The 17777-nt window shown below is 39.4% G+C and overlaps 2 pseudogenes; both read left to right on the forward strand.

Moving 5' to 3' along the window:
• Positions 1 to 923: 923 nt before the first annotated feature.
• LOC118829725 lies at positions 924 to 1529 on the forward strand (annotated as a pseudogene).
• Positions 1530 to 1750: 221 nt separating this feature from the next.
• On the forward strand, positions 1751 to 3463 carry LOC118829726 (annotated as a pseudogene).
• The last annotated feature ends 14314 nt before the right edge of the window (positions 3464 to 17777 follow it).

Consider the following 17777-nt stretch of genomic DNA (forward strand, 5'->3'; position numbering starts at 1 on the left):
TCCCCAGTTTCTTGTGCTGTGGGCCAGAGCCCTCATCACTGGTGTTGTGTGCTGAGACCTCAGGTGCCAGCAGCTGGAGGCTATAGAGGTCTGGCAGCTTCCCTGGTACTGAGCCGGGGTCCTAGTGGTGGTGTCTGGCCTGTGCTGAGGCAAAGTGGGCTTTTCTGCATTTTCCCAGGGCTACACTGAAACATGTGGATGTCTAGCCCCTGGAGGATGCCAGTTTGCCTTGGGATGTGCTGAAGCATGCAGAAATCTAGCCTTTGGAGGATGCCTACCTGCTTGGGGCTTCACTTAAGAATGTGGTGGTTTTTGGACCTGGAGTCTGCTGGTTCCCCTGACTATGCTTAAGTGCGCAAGCGTGTGTGTGTGTGTGTGTGTGTGTGTGTGTGTGTGTGTGTGTGTGTGAGTTTTGGTATTGACATTTGCCAGCTCCACCTCACTGGGGCTCAGGATTTCCCACTGGTTTGATGAGTTGGAGCTTGCTACTAGCTTTCTGGGACACTGCCTGTCCTGGAACATGCTCCATTTTTACCTGAGTGAGATATACATTTCTTGCTGATCCTCTAAGTCTCCTGGGCTAAAAGGTTGCTTGCCACTTTCATTCTGCTGGCTTTGCTGTTCCCAGGATTTCATCTGGGGTGCTATTTTATGGTCATTTGAAGGTGTATATGGTAGAGCAGTGATTTACTGCTTACTCTTTTATCTTGGCACCTGGAAGTCCAATCACAACCAATTTTATACCTGTCTTCCTCCTGTGTTATCACACCTCCATTGTCCACAGCTTCTCTGTCTCTTTCCATGGTTCTCAAGCAGATCATTCAAATTGTCACTTCTCTATCTGGCTTCTACAGCCTCAAGATCTCCATTTTGATCTGGACTAAAGTGTAGAAAATCCTTTCCCTCCTTAAGTCAGCCAAGACATGGTGGGAATTTTTGACAGGAATTTTGCAAACAATGAATTTGATACCTGCTTACCTCAGTCCAGAAGAGGGCAATTTGTACCTTTTGGGCAGTGCTAGATGCCATTGTCCATCGATGTTCAGAGGACTTTGTTGCCTTAATGAGTAGCACTGTGAGGGTCTGACAGGCCTCAAAACAGCAATGGCTGTTAAGCATGGTGAGGCCCAATTGAAGATCTGAGGATGCTCCTATTACATTCTACTCCCTTCAGTGGAGGCTGACCACCCCTTCTATAGCCATATCACTAAAGACTTTCACTTTAATAGATCTTATAGCTGTCCTCTGATGAAAGCCTAAAAGAAATCATTGCCTCGGTTCTACCCTTCTAGACTGAGGAAATAGTCTCTCAGATCAAGGGAAAAAGTGTGTCCTGATTGTAGCTCATGATGGTAGACTTTGTAGAATTTTCAAACCTCTTTAGGGTCTGTCTGAAGAAGCCCTCATGGAGCTGAAGCTGTCCACTGGCATTCCTATTTACGTATGAGTTGAATAAGAATCTGAAACCCATCAAACTTGTGCAGAAACTATATATACAAAGTCATGGAAGCTGTGGAAGCCCAAAATAAGACCAAGAAGGAAATGTAGATTGCCCCAACAAGCCAAAAGTAACTAGTTCCTTCCCCTTTCTCTCCCCCTACTACATCTTGTTGTTTGCCTGTTCCTCATACTGACCATCTCCTTAGGGATCACAACACATAGCTGGAAGTGGGAGACTGATGGTTTATCTTCTCAGTTCTTACCTGTTTCAGATCAATTCATGTCTCTCCTGTGACCCTTCCCCTTGACCATGTTAGTCAAAATTTCTCCTGGCTCAGTAAGGGCCTGGTTGGAGGCTAGGGATAAGGATGTGGTAAGACTAGCAATGACTACACACATATAATTGTGGTTAGCAAAAGTAGAAATTTCGGGAGCTCTCTTACCCACAGCAGTGGTGGCACAGGTGACTGGGCCAGCCTCTGTTCTTAGCTCCCGGGCTGAACCTAGATGTGTCATTACAAGATATCACAATGAGAAAAACTTTCTGAAGTTCCACAACTCAAGATCAGCAGCTGTTTGACCAAAAGACTTTGCCAATTCCATTACAAGAAACTTACAATGTTTGTGAGCAGCCTCCACCTCTCAACATACTCACTCCTTACAAGGATGATGGTAAAGAGGGTTTGAAGTTTTATACCAATCCTTCATATTTCTTTGATCTATGGAAACAAAAAAATGTTACAGGACACCGAAGACAAGAGAAAGGAAAAAAGAAAGCAGAAACAGAAAAATCTAGATTGGCCTCTCGAACCAGAAAAAGTGCCAAGGGCACCTCATGACTGGAGGAGAGAATGGCAGAAATTGGCGCAAGGTCCAGAGCTTGCAGAAGACGATGTGAATCCCTTACATAAGCCAAGTGAAGTTGCTAATGGCCCAGCCTCTCAGTTTGAACCAAGACCTCAGGCATATGTGGATCATATGGATGCGTCTTACTCACTTTCTGCATTGCCCTTTAGTCAGATGAGTGAACTTCTAAACAGAGCTGAGGAAAGGGTCTTAGTGAGACCACATGAGCCACCTCCACCTCCTCCAATGCATGCAGCAGGAGATGGAAAACCAGCACCTACTTGCATCAGCTCTGCTTCAGGCTTGGTAGAAAGCCCGCCCCAGTCACCAGCCACAGGCTGAACAGCAGTGTTTGTGAGCCCCACACCCCCACCTCCTCCACGTCCTCTTCCATCTGCTTTGTCAACCACTTCATTAAGCGCTTCAATGACTTCAACCCCTCCCCCTCCAGGATCTCCCCCACCTCCATCTCCAGCTGCTGCTCTTCAAGCTCCAGCAGTGCCGCCCCCGCCAGCTCCTCTACAGATCGCACCTGGAGTCCTTCACCCAGCTCCTCCTCCGATAGCGCCGCCTCTAGTGCAACCCTCCCCTCCAGTCACTAGAGCTGCTCCCGTGTGTGAAATTGTACCCGTTCATCCACTCCCACCAGGGGAAGCGCAAGGGCTGCCTCCACCTCCGCCACCACCTCCCCTGCCACATCCCGGCGGCATTCGGCCATCGTCCCCTGTCACTGTGGCAGCTCTTTCTCATCCTCTCTCTGGAGTGCACCCACCCCTATCCACTGCCCCTGGGCCTCATGTTCCATTAATGCCTCCATCTCTTCCATCACAAGTTGTTCCTGCTCCGGAGCCAAAGCGCCATCCATCAACCCTGCCCGTAATAAGCGATGCCAGGAGCGTACTTCTGGAAGCAATACGGAAAGGTATTCAGCTACGAAAAGTAGAGGAACAGCGTGAACAAGAGGCTAAACACGAACGCATTGCAAACTATGTGGCCACCATCTTGTCCCGCCAGATTGCTGTGGAATATAGGGATTCAGAAGATAATTCAGAGTTTGATGAAGTGGATTGGCTGGAGTAAAGAAACATCCATTGATACACAACCAAACTGAATGCAAATGTCCATTGTGGTGCTTGTTCTTTGAAAATGATTGGTCATTACTAGTGTTTATATTTTTTTTCCCCTTCAGTCCTTTTTTTTTTTTGGTCCTATTTTTCAGTTTACAAGAAAACTAGCACATCTTTCAAGTTAAGGGTTTTATGGTGGCTTTCCTTACTTGCTTTTTGTTTTTTTTTTCCTGGAAAGAACATTACTTTGTTCATATAGACCACTAAGTATTAAGCATGGGCAGCTGTTACTGAAGTAGCAAATTCAGTTTGTTTTTGTTTTGTTTTTTTACATTTCTTAATTGTGCACTTTGTGAATTTTAAGTTGATGAAGGTAACTGAGATTGAAATTCCAAGGGCAGCTGTATGTATTAATGAGCCTTATTCCATTTTAAATAAGGTCAAGAAATGCATTAAACCTGGTAAGAGATCACTACCTTGATTATGTGAGTACACTAAAAGGACAATAGTATGTAGTACTGAATACAATTCAAGAAAAAAAAAGAATGCTTGAGGTTTTTTATCTTTTTTTAAATTTTTAAATAATTATGTCCTTATATTTGAGTGTTTAGCAGTTTCCCTTCCCCTGACACTCCATCCCTTAAAATACATATTGTGTGTGGTACTATTTGCCTGCCTACAAGAGTTTGGTTTTTCCCTGTGAAATATTCTGACTGAAACATAATTGTGTAACTTATGTAACTGTTAAGAATAATGGTCTGATTTAATAAATGGTTCATTTTAAATGTTAAAAAAGTAGAAATTTCTCTGGTTATTCCTATGAGTCTGTCTTGTCAGTAGGACATCTCCCCCAGGCATTGTAATTATTCCAATAACAAAATAAACCAAATTTTGTCCTGTTTGGTAATTTTAAAAAATCACAAATCTTGCTTTGATCATATTTTCTTCCTGATCTACAATAAGTGGATTTGTGAGCTTGGGGTTGTTCTAATATTTCCTCAGGTGCACTTGCTTTTACAAAGTCCTTTTTTCTAGACTGGTTGTTGCTAGTGGCTTTTGAAATTAAACAAGTTATTTTTCTGATGATGGACAGCACCTTTCATTATAAGTTCTACAGGACTGGCTTGGATCATTGTATTGTTGATTATAGCTAAGTTATTTGTAGTAGATCATCACATAATATTTCTGTTTTTGTGTACAATGTTCTCCTGGTTCTCCTAATTTCACTTTGCATCAGTTCGTGTAAGTCATGTTTTTCCTGCACATCATTTTTTAAAAAAAACAGTAGTATTCAATCACAATCATAAACAACAACTTGTTAAGCCATACACCAATTGATGGACATTCCCTCAATTTTCAAGTCTTTGCCATCACCGAAAGAGGCACTATAAATATTTTTGTATGCATAGTTCCTTTTCCTTTTTGTTTTTCTATCTCATCAGCATACAGACCTAATACTGGTATTGCTTGGTCAAAAGGTATGTGTGATTTTGTAGTCCTTTGTGCAAGTTACTCTCCAGAATGGTTAAATAAGTATACAGTGTCAAGGTGTTAGGAAAGACCTTATTTTCCAGAGCTGAGGCCCAGCAAGTAACCTGCGCCCTGGGCTTGGTATAACAACAGTCCTTTGTGCTCACACTCTGAGTGATCTCAGCCATGGCAAAATCCTGGCATTGTTTTATACAATGATTGTATTACTTTGACCAACACCAGGTGTTTTCTGTGCTTGTGCATGTACCTGCTATATCCATGTTCTGCCCATGAAGTCATGTGATGAATTAAATTTGTCACATTGTTGTTGTTACCTCTTACTGTCAGGGCTACAGCTCACTATGCAGCCATTGGTAGAAATATTGAGGACTTCTCACACAGCAGGGGGCCCCACACTAGGGGCAGTGCTCTGGCACGTGTGTCCTTGCTTTCACGTCACTTCCCTCACTTTGAAGTTAAACTTCTGTTTGATTCCTCACTCTCCTGTCTCTAGTCAGCTTTGTTTGGATCCAACCACCCACAGGTTAGAGATCAGTTCCAATTTGGTTGACATTTAAGTTGGTGTCAGAAGTGGGATAATGTCAAGATATTAGGAGACACCTTGTTTTTCAGGGTTATGGCCTAACAAGCAAGCTGTGCCCTGGGCTTGGCATAATAACAGTCCTTTGTGCTCACCCTCTGTATGATCTCACCCTCTGGCAAAATGTATTGCTTTGACCAGCACCAGGTGCTCACTGAGGCATTTATGATTTTCATATTAATCAATATCTATTTAGATTTGTTGGAGATCCCCTATTTCCCAGGAAATTCTGGCCTAAGAGCTGGAGCTACTGCTGATGTGCTACAGGGAAAGTGATCACTCACACCCCCCCAACACACTGAACAATTTCTGTGTTTATACCTGCTAAGTGAACCAACCAGGGCTTGTACTCCTGTTCCTACCACACTAGCTCTGCATCTGTTCCCCACTGAATGATCATAAGACTCAATGACCCGAAGGACTTGAAACAATCACAATGTTCAGTGCCTCTAATACCTTAGGGACTCTTCTTAAAGGACCCAAGAATGTCTGTTTTGTCCTCAAAATACCAGTGCACAGGGGCTTGTCATGGGAACTGTTTACTCAAGACCTAAGAGTGACTGTGTTTGTGGTTTTCAGGCTTAAAAACCCTACCCTGCCACAAATCTCAAGTCTTTCTTCTCAGAAGAACTTTAGTTGGCAAACCTGTTTTCATCACTCTGAAATTAAGCTTCTATTTGATTCCTGATGCCTGTTTTTCTTGGATTGTTCTTGTTTTTTTATAAAATAATACCTCATTTTCTCCCATTTGTTTTTTAAAGTCTTTATAAAGTTCTTCTCTGAATTCTTTTTTGGGCAGGTGACCATTTAATTTTACTTTTTGGAGTAGGAGATGCATTTTTTTGTTTCAGTATCTCCTCTGAAGATGCACCCTGGTCTTCTCTGTTGCCATAGTAATTTTCTGTGGTTGGGCTTTTCTCCTTTGCCTGCTCATTTTTTATTTGTAGAAATTTGTTGTAATCACCATTAGTCCTTGGGGTATGGGGGATGGTCCCTCTGGCTTCAGTTCCTCCTTCAGTTCTCCCCTCTGACATGGACTCAAAACCAAGAATTCCATCCTCCTGCAAGTGTGCACAGCCAGTAGCATCCCTTCAGCATGCACCAGGCATGTTCTGTTTCCATCAAGCCCAGGGCTGCATCTTGGCAATGCAACTAGGCCTGGCATCTCTTATCAGCAGATAATCTTCCCCTCCCCAGATGCCCGACTACTCACTGTCTGGAAGATGAAAATTCCTGTAGCTGAGGGCAAGGCTACCTTCCAACCCATTTAATCACAAAGCAAGCAGCTTGATATTTCAGGAGAACTAGCTTGGAGGTGTTTACATACTATAGGCACCAAATCTCAGTCCTGGGATTTTTGTTCTGTTCTCTTCCAGTTGTCCTGGGAGGACTACTGTTCTGCCACAACTGTTCTTTATTTTTACCACTCCATGTTTTCCCTGAGGTGCTTTTTTGTCTTGCTTGTGGAGGAAATCTTGAGAACTTAGAATTTTCTGACCTTCTCCGCCATCTTCCCAGAATCCTCTACTCCATTTTTTAAAAGATATTGACAACTATATGTATATGTATAAGCATGTACCTATGTATCTGTATATGTATGTGTGTGTACATATACATATGTGTATATATATACATATATATATATACATATATATGTATGTATACACACACAAACACATACATGCTCTCCATGATAGGATATCGAAGCTGTTACAGTTAATTATCCAATGAAGATTTGGTCCCTAGCCCAAACTTTGCTGCTTATAGCAGATCAGAGATCTCATGTTTTCTCTCCCTCTCAGGCATCCAATTCAATCTAACAAGCATTTACTAGGGACCTATTATGTGCAATTCACTGTTTTAGGTGCTGAAGATATAAAAATTAAAGAAAAGTCAGTCTCTGATCTCAAGGACCTTATATTCTATTATAGCTGCACAGAAGACAAGTATATACTTGATTATTTGAGGAAGGAGAGAGTGGGATTAGGAAGATATTCTGTAGGAAGTGATTATCATCAAACTTGTTTGGTGGGCAAACAATAGAGCAATGATAGAATAGAGATGTCAGACATCTAATACAATGAGATGCAAAAGCTTAGTGTTTGATAGATCAATGGGAAGTTAAACTCAGGGAAGAATTTATTATTTATCAGATGTTCTTTTGCAAAGAAGGTAACAATTTGACAAGAAATATATTCAGACTTTTTTCTTGTATATTGTGCTTCTGTGAATTCCACCTAGATGGTAGATTTAAATATGAATAAAAAAACCTCAATCAACAACATTTATTAAGCACATGTTGGTAATTTAGTAAGCTTTGGGGGTACAAATACAAAAATGACACAATTTTTACCTTCAAAGATGCTAATAAAATATGGGATTTATCTCCATTGTCTAAGTGAATTGACTTTTTTCCACTAAACGAATATGAATAATTAGGGAAACAATCTTACATTATGTTAAAATTTATGTTAAAAGCTTATGGTAAAACAAAAATCAAGAAGATAAAATACATACAATAAAAGTAACATATGTAGAAAATATTTATTTCTAATTGGCTGATAAAGGCCTTGACATTTAAAATATACAAGAAACAGTTAAAAATTAAAAAAAATATATGTCTTTATTGTATAAATGGTCAAAGGATACACAGAAATGGAAACACAAATAATAAAAATCCTTGAGAAAAACCCAGTTTCTTTAAAAATGAAAAATATGGAATTTAAAATCACTTTTGAGGCAGCACTTTACATTTATCAAATTGGCAAAAATTATTAAAATCAATACAGCTTAATGCTGGTGAGGTTGCAGAGAAATAGGTATACTCATTCATAATTCATGGAATCGCGATGTGCAAAATCACTTTGCAGAGATGACTGGCACCGCACAGTTAAAAGTTATCAAAGTAAAAATAATTCAGTTATTGGAATTATTCTCTGAAATTATTATAAAAATAGAAAAGTGAGTTATCAGGTAGACTCTGAACTATCTGGATATCTGGGATGAGTGAGTAGTTTTTTTAAAAAAATAAATTCGTATTGATGTCTCCCTGTTTCTTACATTTTCATTGCTATCCCAAGTATCTCTCCCCTCTCTCACACATAGAGTCATTTTGTATAACAAATAGTATTTTTAAAGATAATCAATCAACCAACAAACATTTATAAATCACCTACTATGTCCTAAGTGCCATCATTACAAAAAGACAAACGACAGTTCTTGTCCTCAAAGACTTTGCAATCTAATAGGGAGGATAACATGCAAATACCTATATATACCTATATATATATATATTCATCTCTAACTCTATCTCTATTTATAGAGAAATGTGTGTGTGTTAAGGGAGAGAGCTATATTTAGGATAAATAATAAATAATGTAGGGAAGGCACTAGAATTAAGAGTTCTACTCAGTTAAGAACATCAAAAGATTGGAGAGAGGTAGGGGCTAGGACAGGTGGTAGTTAGCTTTATGGAGAACTGCCAGATTAAAAAAAATCAGCACAGCTATTTGATACATTGAAAAATTTCAAAAAAGAAAGCCATGCACAATGTATAACAGCTATTGATTCTCACTCCTTTAAGGGATGGGTTGGGAGTGTTCTCTTTTTTTTTTTGAAGACTACTTCATAATGGTTCAAAATTAGTGTAGAAGGGAATTTCCAAGGCAATGTCCCAGAGACTTGTGCTTAGGCTCAAGCTGTGTAACCCTTGCCCCACTTTTTTATTATTTACTTGGATAAAGGTTATAGATGGTATTTTTGAAAAAGTTCCTGACCTCAAGGATCTTATAATCTACTTGGAAGGAGGATATTGTTATTCAATTATGTCTGAATCTTCGTGACTCCATCTCGGGTTTTCTTGGCAAAGATACCAGAGAGATTTTCCATTTCTTTGTCCAGCTCACTTTAGAGGTGAGGAAACTGAGGCAATAGAGTTAAGTGACTTGTCCAGGGTCACACAGCTGGTAAGTGTCTGAGACTTGATTTGAACTGAAGAAGAAGAGCCTTCTTAACTCCAGTTCTGGTACTATATCTTCTATGCTACCTATCTGTCTATGTGGGGTGTTTAGGGAGGACTTCTGCTAAACTCTTTTCAGGGCTGCTCATTCACCTTTGGTGTCCACCTGTCACCCAACTCTTACCTGTGGCTCCAAGAAGCAGTTACATGCACAGTGGCTACCTCCCAGTAAAACTGTCTTGGCAGTTGGGCTAAACTAGGTTTAGGGTAGCTGATAGGCCTCAAACCTGTCTGTGAGTGAGGGGGCTGTCTACCCTAAGTGTGTGAAGACTTCCCCCTGTGAAATAAATGGATGAAAACAATTTGTTCAAATGGTCATGAAGGTAGCTGAAGCAGGCTCGGTGGAGCACTTACGGCTTGTTCAGGCATTGAAGATGTCAAGGTCATCCACTGCATCTCGGGTCATGGCTAAATCTTATTTTTTGTCTTGCCACTGGATTTCTATGCCTCTGGAAGAGAGAATGAAACTACTGACTTTATGGAACTCTGCCTCACTTAAATCCAATTCATGCACAAGTCAGGACATCACCCTCATGATGTCATTGATCCTTTTTGAAAATAAAGGTTGAACAACAAGAAGATGTTATGTTTATCAAATTTGTAGTTGACACAAAGCTGGGATGAATACACTGGATAAAACAACTAGAATCTCAAAGCACTATGACAGATTAGAGCACTGGCATGAATCTAATAAAATAAAATCCATTAGGGAAAAATTTGAAGTATTGCACTTAGTTAAAAAATGAATTTCACAAGTATACATGAGGAGAGGCATGGTCAGACAGTCTTTGCTTTGAAGAAAAGGTCTTGGGGCCAAGATGGTAGAGGGAAAGAAAGGACTCACCTGACCTCTCCCAAATGCCTTTCCAAATAACTTTAGAGTAACACCTCAAAATGAATTCTGGAGTGGCAAAATCAACAAAAAGATGAGGTGAAACAGTATTTCAGTCCAAGCCAAGTTAGGTTAGCAAGAAAGGTTTATCTCATTGAAGTAAGAGGGGAGTGCAGTCCAGCACAGTCTGGTCAACCAAGCCGGCAATGAAGATGTGAGCCCAGGCACAAGACAACAACTAGGGTCTAAGTCCCAGAGTAGGCCAGAAGTGAGGCCCTGAGCCCCCGAACAAGCCAGCAGCTAGGTCCTAGTGTTCAAGCCAGACAAGGACTTGGGGTGAGGTAATTGAACATGTGTCAGAGATCTCTGCAGTCCACAGATGGTAAAGGGATCAGACAACTAGTCAGAAGGAAATAATAGGGGACCCTTCACTGGCACTGGGTGGAGGAAACTGTTGCATTGCTTCTTTGGGGATCAGGGTTGCAATTGTGGTGTGAGGAGGAGCACTAGTACACTTGAGGTCCTGGTTTCAAGGGGAGCAGATACCTTAGTGACAGTTCCAAGGCAGGAAATACTCCTTGTGGTTGTTCATAGACCAAAGGACAGCCCAGGAGAACACTGACTACACTGCTCCTTAGATCATACCACCTTGGAAGAACCAAAAACTTACAGACCCCTAGAACTAGCTCTGAAAAGAACAAAACAAAAAGTCTGAAGCTTTGGATAATGACCTATTCACCCAAGGAGAAGAGGGCAACTGAAATATAAAGTTAAAATTCAAGGAATAGTGAGGGAAATTGGTAAAAAAACAAAGAACCTGACTATAGAAAATTACAAGGATGACAGGGAAGATCAAGACAAACTCAGAAGAAGACATCCATGTCAAAACAGCTATATGCAAAGCCTCAAAGCAAATGTTAATTGGTCTGAGACCAAAAAAGAACTCATGGAAGATCTAAAAAATGATTTTTAAAATCAAATAAAGGGGTAGAGGAAAAAATTGGGAAAAGAAATGAGAGTGATGCAAAACTCATGAAAAAAGTCAACAGCTTGGTAAAGAAAGCACAGAAGATACTGAACACCTTCAAAAACAGAATAACCCAAATTGTTAAGGAGACCCGAAAATCCACTGAAGAAATCTTTAAAAAGCAAAACTGGTCAAATGGAAAAAAAGATATGCAAAAATTCCAAAAATCCACTGAAAAAGCGAACTTAAAAAGTAGAATTGGCCAAATGAAAAAGGAGATATAAAATCTCTTTGAAGAAAAGGATTCCTTAAAAATTAGAATTGGGACAAAAAGGAGCAGTAGTATTGGAAGGGAAGCAGGGGCAGGTGAAAGGGAATGAGTAAATCTTGCTCTCATCAGACTTGACTTAAGGAGGGAATAACATAAACACTCAATTGGGTATCTTATCCTACAGGAAAGTAGGGGGAAGGGAATAAGAGAGAGGGGATGATAGAAGGGAAGGCATAGCAGGGGAGGAGGTAATCAAAAACAAACACTTTTGAAAAGGGAGAGGGTCAAGGGGAAAATCTGAATAAAGGGGGACAAGATAGTATAAAGGGAAATATGCTTTTACAACATGACTGTTATGTAATTATTTCAGATAATGATACATGTGTGGTCTCTGTTGAATTGCTTGCCTTCTCACAGAGGATTGGTAGGGAGGAAAGAAGGGAGAAAATTTGGAACTCAAAGTTATAAAAACAAATGCTTAAAAAGTTGGTTTTTTTTTACATGCAACCGGGAAATAAGATATATAAGCAATGGAGTATAGAAATCTATCTTGCCTTACAAGAAAAGTAAAGGGAAAAGAGATGGGGTGGGGAGTGGGGTGACGGAAGGGAGGGCAGACTGGGGAAAGGGGTAGTTAGAATATATGCCATCTTGGAGTGGGGGGAGGGTAGAAATGGGGAGAAAATTCGTAACTCAAAATCTTGTGGAAATCAATGTTGAAAACTAAAAATAAAATATTAAAAAATTAAAATTGGGCAAGTGGAAGCTAATGATTCCATGAGACACCAAGAAATAATAAAACAAAATCAAAAAAGAAAAAAAATGTGAAATACTTTGTTGGAAAAACAACTGACCTGGAAGTAGATTGAGGAGAGATAATTTAAAAATTATTGGATGACCTGAAAACAATAGTAAAGAAAAGATTCTAGACATCATATTTCAAAAAATAATTAAAGAAAACTGCCCTGATATTCTAGAACCAGAGGACAAAATTGACATCATTGGATTAGAAGATCTCAACTCCTTTCCATGTCTAAATCTATAATACTGGTTGTGCTTGGAGTGCTGGGAAGTTGGAGCAGATAGTGTAAGAACTCAATGTTTCTCCTTTGCCTTTCAGATCTTTAATTAGACATAAGCCCCTGGGTAAGAAGTAAGGATGCTAGGCAGATTCTTGCAGTACCAAATAAATTATTTCAATTGTCTATTATTAATTCAATTCAACGAAAATTTTTTAAGTATCTATTATATGAAGGACTGAAATACAGCCCCTGATGTCGGAGGTTTAAAGGTGAGGATAAAACATTTAAACAAATGATAGTCTGAGGTAAGGGAAAGAGAAGCATAAATTGAAGGCTTTAGGAAAGGTAGGTAATAAAGAACTAGGAGACTTTTTGAACTGAGCCTTGAAGGAAGCTAGAGATTTTAAGATGCAGAGTAGAGAAGGTAATGCATTTCAGGCTTAGGCAATATCTTGTTAGAAAGTACTGAGGCTGGAGAAAGAATGATGATTTTGGGCAGCAGCAAGTAGTCCAGTTGACTGCAACATAGCATGCAGGAAGGGAACGTAGGACCATTGATTTGGAGTAGGAAGGTATTTTACATGTTATTGAGTAAAGTCTTCTCATTTTCACATGAAGAAAATAAAGCTCAGAGAAGTTAAATTGCTTAACCAAAAATGATATGATATATCTGGAAATGTAATAATGTAATAAAGGACTTTACATGCCCAGCTGGGGAATTCGTATTTTATTGTACCAGCAATAAGGAGTCTGAAGATTTTTGATCAAGGGGGACTTTATGGTCATGTTTTTGCTATAGAAGGGTTTTTTGTGGGGGGTGATGAAGCAGGGTGGTGGTTGTGTGAGTGGAGATGAGGAGACAGATGTAGATGGATAAATGTAGAGGTAGAATCCATAAGACCTGACAGCTAATTGCTTTTGGGCAGGGAAGGAAAGAAGAGGTAAGGATTAAGCTCAGTTTGTGAACCTGGGTGGGTTAAAAGGTTGGTGTTGTCCTCTTAGAGAACCTTGGAAGAGAGGCAAGATTTAGTGGGAGAAAGTTAATTAATTTATTTTGAGACATCTTGAGTCTGTTATGCTTAGAGGACATCCAAGGAGTGCCTTCTAATGGGCTATTGGAGATGCTGGAGAAAGACTAGAAACAGATATTTAGATATGTAAAATGGTGAGTATTGAATCTTGGTTACCAATGAGATTACCAAGACAAATATTGTATAGACCTAAAGAACTGTTATGTGCAAGGCTCTGTAACTGTTGTTTATTTTTCCTCTATCTATATATAGTAGTTATCTGAGCAGTTAGGAATTGCCAGTCACTGACATTTTTGTGGTATTCTTTTTTTTCTCCGTTTGGTTTAGCACTTGTTTAGTAAAATGCAATGGAATTTCTTTATTTTTGTAATGGGAACTGGCAATGCATTCTGGTGGTGTCTCCCCTTGCAGCAGAGTCTAAATTATTACCTTTGTGAAATAGTGTGAGTAGAGAGAGAGCCTCAAAGCCAGAAAAACCTGAGTTCAAGTTCTGCCTTTGTCATATATTGACTGTGCGATTCTGGACAAGATACTTTCTCAGTACTCTAGGATAGAGGTGTTAGACTCTTGGTGGGCCTCAAGGGACCCACTCCCCAATGCACAGGAACCAAATTGAAAAGTAATTAGGAAACCTTTACAAAACTACAGTGTAACAGAGATAATGCTAATTTATGGTTTTCTAAGGAAATATGGAGCCTGCAAGAACCCTTTATATTTGAATTCATCTCTACTCCTCTAAGTAATTGTCTAAGACTTTACGTTCAGAGCAGGCATTAAACTTCATTGGTAGAAAGAATTTCTTCATCTGGAATTCCCTATACCCAAGAAAACACAGCTTCAGTCCCTATACTTATTCCTCTTCCCCCAAAAGTCATGAAGCTTGAGCATGTTCAAAAAACATGTTCAACAAATTTGGGCACATGGTGGATCTATCACCCAGATAGACACATGAACAGATTTTGGAGCACTCAACTACATTTGGCATACTGAATATGCCAGGGGTTGGCATGGGACACCTACACTCAGAATCAGGTGTCTTCCTTCTAAATGAGCATCATTGGAAGTCAGTCTCCAATGGCCTACTAAATACTTGCTCATACCTTATCAAAATCCTTCCTGGCAACAGGCAATCTTCCTTATCTTCTATACAAAACATGAGATCACAGAAACTTGATAAAGATTTTTCAAAGAGTCACTCAGGACTTTTGTCAGCATCCAGCATGACATAACCTTTACTGATATACCTGGACCTCACGAGTATCTGAATGAGTTAAAGACCTTATGGGATTTCCAACAGGTCTATTGCAACTTCTGCCAAATTCTCCTGCTTTTGGGGTGATTGGGTGTCTTTTTTAAAAAGAAGGTCTTAATTTTTAAGATTATATACAACTTTGAGATATCTTGAAAACACATCCCATTGAGTTCATTATCAAAACCTGTTGGAAGATATGAGAGCAGACAATGTGAGAGATTTCACTGAACTTGGTGAATATCTTCCTGAATTTCAGTTAAAGTTTTCTTTTCATTTTTCTTCACAATTCTCTGGATGAAATTCAATGTATTCAAATACGTAATTACCCACTCCAGCGTATTTAAAACTTCACAATTTAATAACAAAAATGACATGCAGGAGCTGGTGGTTCCCCTAAGTGGTGCTCATCATCATCTTTTAGTATAGTGTGTTGTTCAACAGTGAGTACATTAGTTCATGAACCCCATGCAGATGGTTAGCAAGATGGTCATCTTTGACAACAGAGGTCTCATAATCCCCTCTGCACTTTTCTTTAGGCTGAGGAGAAAAGTACTATGTAGTAAATGGTTCAAAGGTATTCCTTTCACAATGTCAGTGTTCATGGACCCATTTCAATTTGAAAGACTTGATGACGTCATGCTGGTGGTAGACAACCTGGCTATGGTTTTCATTTCCTTTTAAGTTTGGCCAAGTCTACCTGTTTATTACTTTAGAAAATATTCTAACTCTGGGGTCATTCCTATGACATCATCTTTGATTTGGATTCCAATGTTTCTAATACTTTTGGATTGTACTAATTATGGTCCTGTAGTGAAGGATTTACCTTTCATCCTCATTCTGAGGGACAGTTTCCAAACCAAATACCTGAATGACATCTTTTCTTTCTATAAAATAATCTCTGCTCTATTTCTTAAAGTGAAAATTTGCTACAGTAACTGGGCACCCTCTGATCCACTGAAAGTCTGCTTTTTTACATGTAAGAACTGTGCTTCTACTCAGTTTTCCCTCATGCTTATCTTGGATACTGCAGTACCTGAAGTCTGTGGATATCCGAGAGAGTAGGAAGCTTTCCAAACTGGCTTAAGCATGTTCAACAAACAACAAGAATATCAATTAAACTGAAATTGTTATGGATCTTCTCTACAATGTCTTCATGATGGGACCATCCCTCAACCTGTTGGACCAGGTAGACCTCTTCTCTTTCACTCAAATGGTGAGTTCCATGGTCTACTCGATGAGTATTAAATATTGTCTTGTGTCCATTCTTTGTTTAGTAATTCTTGTTAAAATGGGCTCACTTTTATTTCTAACTATACTCCTGAAATCATTGCTTGCTGGCATGAATTGTGGATAGCCAAGAATATGTATATGTGTGTACAGAATAGGTATATATATGGTATATATCAGAGCATATATATCCATACTGTGTATATACACACACGTATATATATATATATATACAGTATATCTGTATATATGTGTGTGTACATATACATCTCACTCTCTCTCTCTCTCTCTCTCTTTCTCTTTCTCTTTCTCATTCTTATAAGTTCTGAGGATCCTTATTCCAGATTGCAGTCTGATGGATAATCCTGGTGCTTTTTCAAGGTTGTATCTCATCAAAATTTTAAGGGTGCTCCTGAAGGGTTGTAGGGCCTTTATCTGATTATATTGGCTCAAGTCCCCATTCTGATCTGTTTTCCTTAATGTCAGTGATTAGCACCCTAATTTCATTTAATAAATTAACATTGATTAGCTTTTGCAAAGGGACATTTACTGCAGATATAAATCAAGAATAGAAGTTATGAAGATTTCCACCCTCCCCTACCCCCAGCTGAGATTGGGGATCACACATACTCTCTGATTTATTACCTAAGTCCTTGGGATGGGCGAACCAACACTTATATCACTTGGTATAAAGCATTTCCCATCCCCCACCATGCCTTCCCTCCTCCTACTAACTTCACTTCCAAATTTGATATGGCCAACAGATAGTTATTGCTGACCTATGTTTAGCAGGTAGCTCTTCAGGGCCTTGGCCCCTGCCTCACCTGTATTTGGCCTATAAATTCTAGCATGTAATTCAGCTCCTAGAATTCCCATGCCTGCTATTCTGACCTTCTCGAGCTCACAGGGTCATAAATACCTTTAATATTCCTTAATCTGAGATCAGGAAGAATAGGCACAACAAAGGCAGAAGCAACAGCAGGGCTATGTATAAACCACTTTCTATGTACCAATGGCTTATTAAATCCTTATGTCTTCATTTGAACACAGTGAAGCAGGAAACGCCAATGAATGCCTTTTGAATGCTTCCCAGTTAAATATGTCAGTGCATCTTAAAGTTTCCCTGGTGGTTTCACTTAGAATTTTGCCCAGCTCAACATCCTATCATAAGTCCATCTCTTTACCATGTGATTGTCAAACTGTAAACCAGTCATATAAGGTCTGTTTATGCTACAAAATCCTAGTAAGGATTGCATTAACTCTACATGCTATACATTCTTATAAGGGTTGGACTTGGCCAATCCTCATTACACACTCACACCACATAAGCATACATATATGTATGTATATCTTTCTCTCTAAATATATCTATTTCTATTTGACATTGCCCAATATAAAATGCATCTACAGAACCCAGGATAGCTTTGATTTTTGGAATTTACCTATAGGGTAATGTATAGAATTAGGATAAGGCATCCAATCCACAACATACATCTTCTGATATTGAAATAAACATCAGAAATCATACCTCACCAAACCACAGCCTAAAGCAGAGGTGGGGAACCTGTGGTACCAAGGCCACATGTTGCCTTCTAGGTCCTCAAGTGTGGCCTTTGACTGAATCAAAACTTCACATAACAAATCTCATTAATAAAAGGATTTGTTCTGTAAGACTTGGACTTAGTCAAAAGACTTCAGGTTCTCCACGCCTGGCCTATGAAAAAACATTTTAA

The sequence above is a fragment of the Trichosurus vulpecula genome, chromosome 8 (assembly GCF_011100635.1).
Source record: "Trichosurus vulpecula isolate mTriVul1 chromosome 8, mTriVul1.pri, whole genome shotgun sequence".
Lineage (NCBI taxonomy): Eukaryota > Metazoa > Chordata > Mammalia > Diprotodontia > Phalangeridae > Trichosurus > Trichosurus vulpecula.